The following is a 7500-nucleotide window of genomic DNA, read 5'->3' on the forward strand; positions in this document are numbered from 1 at the left end:
ATATGTATGTATGTATGTATGTATATGTATTTATTATATTAATGATATATATGTATTGTGATACATTATATCCTTGTTAGATATTTATTATATTTATCATTATATTATCTCTCTTTGAAATAATTTTTTGTGAATGGTATATATTTTTTATTGTGTATATATGTATATGTATTTGTTATATTAATGATATTTATTATAATATATTATATGAATGATATATATATATATATATTATTATTATTATTATTATTGTATGTATGTGTATATATATATATACTTTCAAGATTTCTTTCGTTTAATCATTCGATAATATTTTTATTTCTCGATTTCGTTGACTTTTTTTTTATTTTTCGTTTTCGATTAGAACACTAGAGTTTCTCAATTTTTTTTTTCGACGTCTATGAATTTCCTTTTGTTTTTATCCGTTTTTTTTTCTCTTCTCTCGTTTCTTTCTTTCTGTTTTTTTTCTTTTTCTTTTTTTTTTTTTTTGGTTTAATTCGGATGGGTTTGTTTATTTGTTACTTTCTTTTATTTTTTTACTCGTCGCGTTCGAATTCGCGTCGATTCGTAACTAAATTCATCGTAAATTTTGTTCGATTACGTTTTATTTCGATATAATATATGATTATTATGATTATTATTATTACTATTGTTATTATTGTTATTATTATTAATTTTTTTTTCCTTTTATTTCTTATTCTCTCTTCTTTCTTCCTTTTTCTTTTTTTCTTTTTTTTTTCTAGAAATTTCACTTCGATTCTTTAATACGATAGTCTTTTCAAGATTATTTTTCATACGAGTTCTTGTGTCTATCTATTTATCTATCTATCTATATATATGAGTGTGTGTGTGTGTGTGTGTGTATCTGTCTATTTTTTATTTATTTATTCTATTTTTTTTTCGATATACTCAGAATTGCTCTCGTTTAATGGCGTTTATATTGTAGGTTAGGTTTTCGGACATTGATGGGTTTTATTTTTGTTTTCTTCTTTTGACTCGGATAAGGCTTTTTTTTTATTTCTTTCTTTTTTTTTTTTTTTCTTTTTTTTTTTTTCTTTTTATAGGCAGTGAGAGGAAAATTGTGACTCGTTTTCTGTATTTCTATTTTGCACGAAGTGTCCGATTTATTCCGATTAATAATCAAGGTTTCTTTTTTGTTGTTTTTTTTTTTTTTTTTTTTTCTTCTTTTTTGTTTTTTAACATCATTTCGACGGGATCATTTTTCGTAATAAATTTTATAATTATCAATGATATATTTAACGCATCCCTAATGCACGTAAACAATCGTTTTATTCAATACTTAGGAATCATTAATATGACATTAGATTTTGTAAAATAAAAAGGAATTTTTTTGATTTTTTATTCAATTTGTCGAAGGAGGATCAATCTTTCGAGAATAAATTTTTCTTTCGTTTTTTTCTTTTTTTTTTCTTTTTTTTCTTTTTTTTTTTTTTTAATATTTCTGTCATTACCATTGTTTGAGAATTATTTTCGTTTTTGACGGGTTCGAAGTTTCTTTGAGATTTAGTTTCGAAAAATATGGAGAATTTTTTTTTTTTGTTTTTTTTTTTTTTTTTTTTTCCTTCAATTTGACGGGATCATTTTTTCGGATATTCTGTCTTTTAGAATTTTTTGTGCTTCCTTTTTTTTTTTTTTTTTCTTTTTTTTTAATTCGATGGGATCATTTTTTAAATGAAATTATTATTTCATTTCATCGAGACACTTTTGTTGATTACACTTTTTCTTAATTAATTTTTGTTTTTTTCTTTTTTGTTTTTTTCTTCTTCATTTCGATCACTCGAGAAGATTATATTCATTTGATTCTCTGTAATCAATATGGTTCAATTTTGAAAAATATTATCGTTTCGAATATTATCGAAGTGAACTTTTTACGAGAATTATTTTTTCTGTCTTTTTTCTTTTTTTCTTTTTTTTTATTTTTTCTCGATGACGAATCTTTCGAAATTATTTTTCAATTTGAAATTATTGATAATCTTTCGAGATTTATATAAATGAGAAGGGATCAATTTTCAATTTTTTTTTCTTTTTTTCTTTTTTTTGTTTTCTTTTCTTTTCTTTTTTTTTTCTTTTTTTTCTATTTTGTCATTCGTACAAATCTCTTTCATTTGTAAAACAAATATCTAATCTCGTTTTCTATTAAAGTCTATCTTCTTTAAGGTTACATCTCGTGGAAGAAGAAAACGAAAGAAGAAGAAAGGAAACAAAAAAAAAAAAAAAGAAAAAAAAAAGAAGAGAAGAAAATAAAAAAAAATAAAAAATAACAATAATAACTTTTAATAACAAAAAAATTTCTCAGATAAAAATCATACCACGTTGGATTATATTATTACGAAAAAAATATTACAATCGATCGAATGATCCTAAATGATCGAGCGTAACGATTAAAAAAAAAAAGAGATCACGTGGAATCTAAAATATAATTTTTATAATAATTCGTTTGATATATATATATATCTACGAATAAAATTTACGAGTAAATAAACAAATAAAAAAAAAAAAAAAAAATACGAAAAGAGAAAAAATAATAAAAAATAAACGATTAAAAAAAATAAACAATTAATTAACGAGACGACAAAAGATTGATTTGTAACATGATCGATTGAGAACGATCTTAAATGATCGAGCATTTTTAAAAAAGAGATCACGTAGGATCTAAGATCTAATTTTTAATAATCGTTCGATCGATCAGTGGACGTACACACACACACACACACACACACATATATATATATATATATGTATGTATCTTTGAATAAAATTTACGTGTAAATAAACAAATAAACAGATAAAAGGAAAATAATGAAAAAATAAATAACTAAAGAGATAAACAATTAATTAATTAATAAGACGATAAAAGATTTATACGATCGCTTGGTTCCATTATATCTTTCGAATCGATGCTACTTAATACACAGTAGTTTTGTAATAAAAGGATATAATTGAAAAGAAAAAAAGGGAAAAAAAAATAAACGAACGAACGAACGAACGAACGAACGAACGAACGAACAAAAACAAACAAAACAGAAAAAGGAAGAAATAAAAACAACAAAAAAAAGAAAAAAAAAAAAATAAATAAACCGAATGGGATACCGTGTCCGAATTTACGAGTGCAGGTGCCGGGGCTCATCGAAACGCTCATTATCCGGCCCTGTTGTCGGCTAATCATAATTAAGGTGTGCCATTTTTCTTTCTCTCTCTCTCTCTCTCTCTCTCTCTTTCTCTTTCTCTGTCTTTCTCTCTCTCTGTCTCTCTCACTCTGTGAATGTATATGTGTCTGTGTGTATGTGGATAATTTCATGGCTACCGAAAAGTAACTTTCGGATTTTTTACTTATTATGTATACGTATATATGTATATATATATATATATATATATATATATATATATATATATATATATATATATATGTATACATTTTTTTTCATGAAAAATAATTGAAAAAAAAAAGAGAGAGAAAAAAGGGTAGAGGAATTTTTTTTCTTCTTTTTTGTTTTTAAGAAATTCTCGTTTCATTAGGTATACATATATGTATGTATATATATATATATATATTTTTGTTCTTTTCTTTGTTCTTTTCGGTTTGATTTTTCTTTTTTTCATTCCTTTTCTTTCTTTCTTCATCTTCCTTCCTTCTTTTCATTATTATTATCAACTATTATCAGCAATTATCACAGTTAACTTTGTTACGAATTTTTGCCTCTTTTCATTTCTTTTTCTTTTTCTTTTTTTTTTTTTGTTCTGAAGTACGGGAGAATTTTTTTTATCGAGTATGACAATCGTTATCGGTTGATCGTAATTAAGGGTGCATTGTTTTTCTTTCCTTTATTTTTTTTTTTCTTCTTCTTCTTCTTCTTCTCCGTATAATTTCACAGGACGTATCCGAGGATATCTTAAAAGTTTTAACTTATTTGAATTTTTATGAATGATAATAATACAAGTTTTCTCTCTGTCTCTCTGTCTCTCTCTTTCTGTTTCTTCCCTTTTTCTTCTTACAAATTTTCGTTCCAACATTTTAATAATTTTAATTAGGATAGACATTTTATGAAATAATACGTATGTTTATTTTTCAAGACGATGTCGAGATTTTATAAATAGAATGTTTTTCTTAAAACATTAATTTAATTAATAAACAATAATTTATATAAATATGTGTACATATATATATATATATATATATATATATATATGTGTGTATGTGTGTGTGTGAATATTAACTCGTTTGAAAAATAAGAAAAGTTATAATCGATCGAATGCGACGTTTCCAAGGAAACAAAAGTAAATATATATATATATATATATATATATATATATATATATATATACATATAAATAAAACGTATATAAAAATGGGTATATATTTTTAACAAAAGCAAACGGGCAATATAATATTCGTTTCGCAAGATCTTATTGTCGCGATTCACTTCGCACGTGGCGAGTCATCCAAAGGGATTTCTCTCGTGTTACGCGCCGAAGTAAGACCGAACTTCGAGTTTGTAAGCTTTAATCTCCTCGACCGATCTCTCGCACTGCAGGATCACCCTAGTGATTCGAATTGATTAACTTTGCCTCTTGTCTATTGAACGATATATACATATATACATATATATACATATATATATATATATATATATATATATATATATATATATATATAATACAAAATCTTTCATTCTCTCTCTCTCGGTCTCTCAGTCTTTCTCTCTTTCTCTCCCTCTCTCTCTCTCTCTCTCGTACTATAACGTCAAATATAATATTTTCGATCCATTCGTACGTTTTTGGTTCGATCTACTCGTGGACGCATATATGCGCCCTCTCGAGCCTCCTTTGGACGCACATATGCGCCCCATAGAGCCTCCTTTGGGCGCATATATGCGCCCAATGTAAAAAAAATAACACACCGTCAATGTTTTGATTTCTCTCGAACGGAGAACAAAATTTCTCGCATGTTTTGTACTGTTTTAACGTTATAATATGGGAATAGTGCATGTACGCGCTCGTGACAACGAACCGTCGCGTGTAGTAATGTATGTACATACATATATACATATATATACATATATATTTTTCTCTCCATCAAACGTACTATCATCGACTATAGTGTTTCGATTATTTTGAGGAGAGGTATGTATAAAAAAAAAACAAAAAGAAAAGAAGAACAAAGAATAAAGATTTGAATCTGGAGTGTGAAAAAATCATAAAAAAAATGGAAATTTTAAATGTCTATTAAAGTGAATTACTGATAAAATATCTACAACCCGTGATTTGATGTCATACAATATAATGTGATATCAAGTGAAATTTTTGGCGGGAAAATTTGAAATGTTATAATTATTGTTCCACATTTCTCCACCTACCCTTTCTCTCTTTTATTTTCTCTTTAAAATGGCTACGCAACGCAAAATGCATTGAAACGTAGCGAACGAATGAAAAGAACGTTTCTCTGTGAACGTTCTCGTTCGTATAAAGCAACGACGATAATGGTCTCCGATATGGAAACATATTTTTTCCATTCATATACAAAAAAAAAAAAAAAAAAAAAAAAAAAGAAAAAAGAAAAAAAGGGAAAAAAACGAAAAAAAAAGGAAAAAAAAGAATGGTAGACAGAAAGGAAAGGGAATAATAATAATAATAATAATAATAATAATAATAATAATAATAATAATAATAATAATAATAACAATAATAATAATAATAACAATAATAATAATAACAAAAAGAATGAAAAAGGAGAAAAAAACTGAAACAAAAAAATAAACAGTATGAAATATAAAAATAAAAAGGAAACTATGTTTGTTCATTCAAAAACTCGATCCACTTTTTACAATCGGAGACGAGTTAGTTGAATCAATGCGAGGCAAGCTTTTGTATATAAAACTATTCTCTCTAGTATTATATATATATATGTATGTGTGTGTGTGTGTTTGTGTTTGTGTGTATTATGTTATATTAGAAAAAACAATAAAAAAAAATATGTATTATTTTTTAAAAATATTCTTATCAAAACGTAGACATTAATTTACTAGGACGTATTTACTTCAATATATATATATATATATATATATATATATATATATATATATATCTTTTTATTTTTCTTTTTAATATTAACAAAAGAAAAAAAAAAGATGGGGCAGATAAATAATCTGATCGGATTAAACAAAAATTGAATTATAATTTTGATAGATGATTTTATAGATCGTAGAAAAAAAAGTTCAATAAAATTCTTTCAACGTTGAATATATATATATATATATATATATATATATATATATATATATATATATATATAATAATTACGATCAATTAATCTTCTTGTACAAATGTGAAAATATTAAAATTGAATACATATAGATCATTTTCTAGATCTTATTAAAAGCTCGTTAACTTAATCATCGATCATCATTCGTGACATTATCGTAATGAAATTTATATAATGAACGTGATGATGTTTTAAATTCTTTGACCTCAAAAAAAAAAAAAAAAAAAAAAAAAAAAGAAAAAATAACCGAAAAAGAAAAAAAAAGGAAAAAAAAAGAAGAAGAAGAAAAGAAACAACAAGAAAAATAATTGAATTACAATTTTTATAGATCTTATTATAATCATCGATCATTATTCACGATGATTTATAATCACTGTTGAAATTTATATAATAACGCAATAATATATTTTTTTTTCTTTTTGAATTTTTAAAGGAAACGTGTAAGAAAAAACGAAATATGAATTTGTTAATCAAAAAAAAAAAAAAAAAAAAAAAGGACAAACGAGCAAAATGAAAAAGATCTTTTCAAATAAAACAAAAAACAACAAAAAAAAAAAAAAAACAAAAAAAAGAAAAAAAAACAGAAAAAAGAAAAAACACATTCGTTCGAAGCACAACTCGAAAAGATATTCGATGTGGGAAAGAAAAAAAAAAGTAAAAAAGGAATATATATATATTTATGAAAGAGTTTTGATAAAATTTTGACCAAAAAAAGAAAAAAAGAAAAAAAAAAGAAAAAAAAAAAAGAAGAAAAAGACAAAAAGAAAGAAAAAACAAAAATAGAGAATGGACTCGAATAAAATTTCTCCCCTTTTCAATGAGAAAAAAAGAATCGAACAAACGAACAAACAAACAAACCAACAAACAAACCAACAAACAAACAAACAATAAATAGCAGAAAAAATGAAAAAGAAAGTAAGAAAAATTCAAACGCAAAACCATTCTAAGAGAATAATTTCTTTTTTTTGACTTCCTTCCCTTTCTTGTGCACCCACAACCCACCACCCTTTCGCGTATACATACCCACATCTAAATCTAACAAATAATTGGATAATAAAGTCGAACCGTTGGAAGGCGGTGGAGGGGGAGACAGTGGCGGTAGAAAAAGAGAAAAAAAAAGAAGAACACTAAAAAAAAAAATAGAAAAAACAAGAGAGAGAGAGAGAGAAAGAGAAATTGGAAGATCCTAAAGAAAGAAAATTCGAAAGTTAACATCGACG

The sequence above is a fragment of the Vespa mandarinia genome, chromosome 25, assembly GCF_050613455.1.
Source record: "Vespa mandarinia isolate Hongniang chromosome 25, ASM5061345v1, whole genome shotgun sequence".
Lineage (NCBI taxonomy): Eukaryota > Metazoa > Arthropoda > Insecta > Hymenoptera > Vespidae > Vespa > Vespa mandarinia.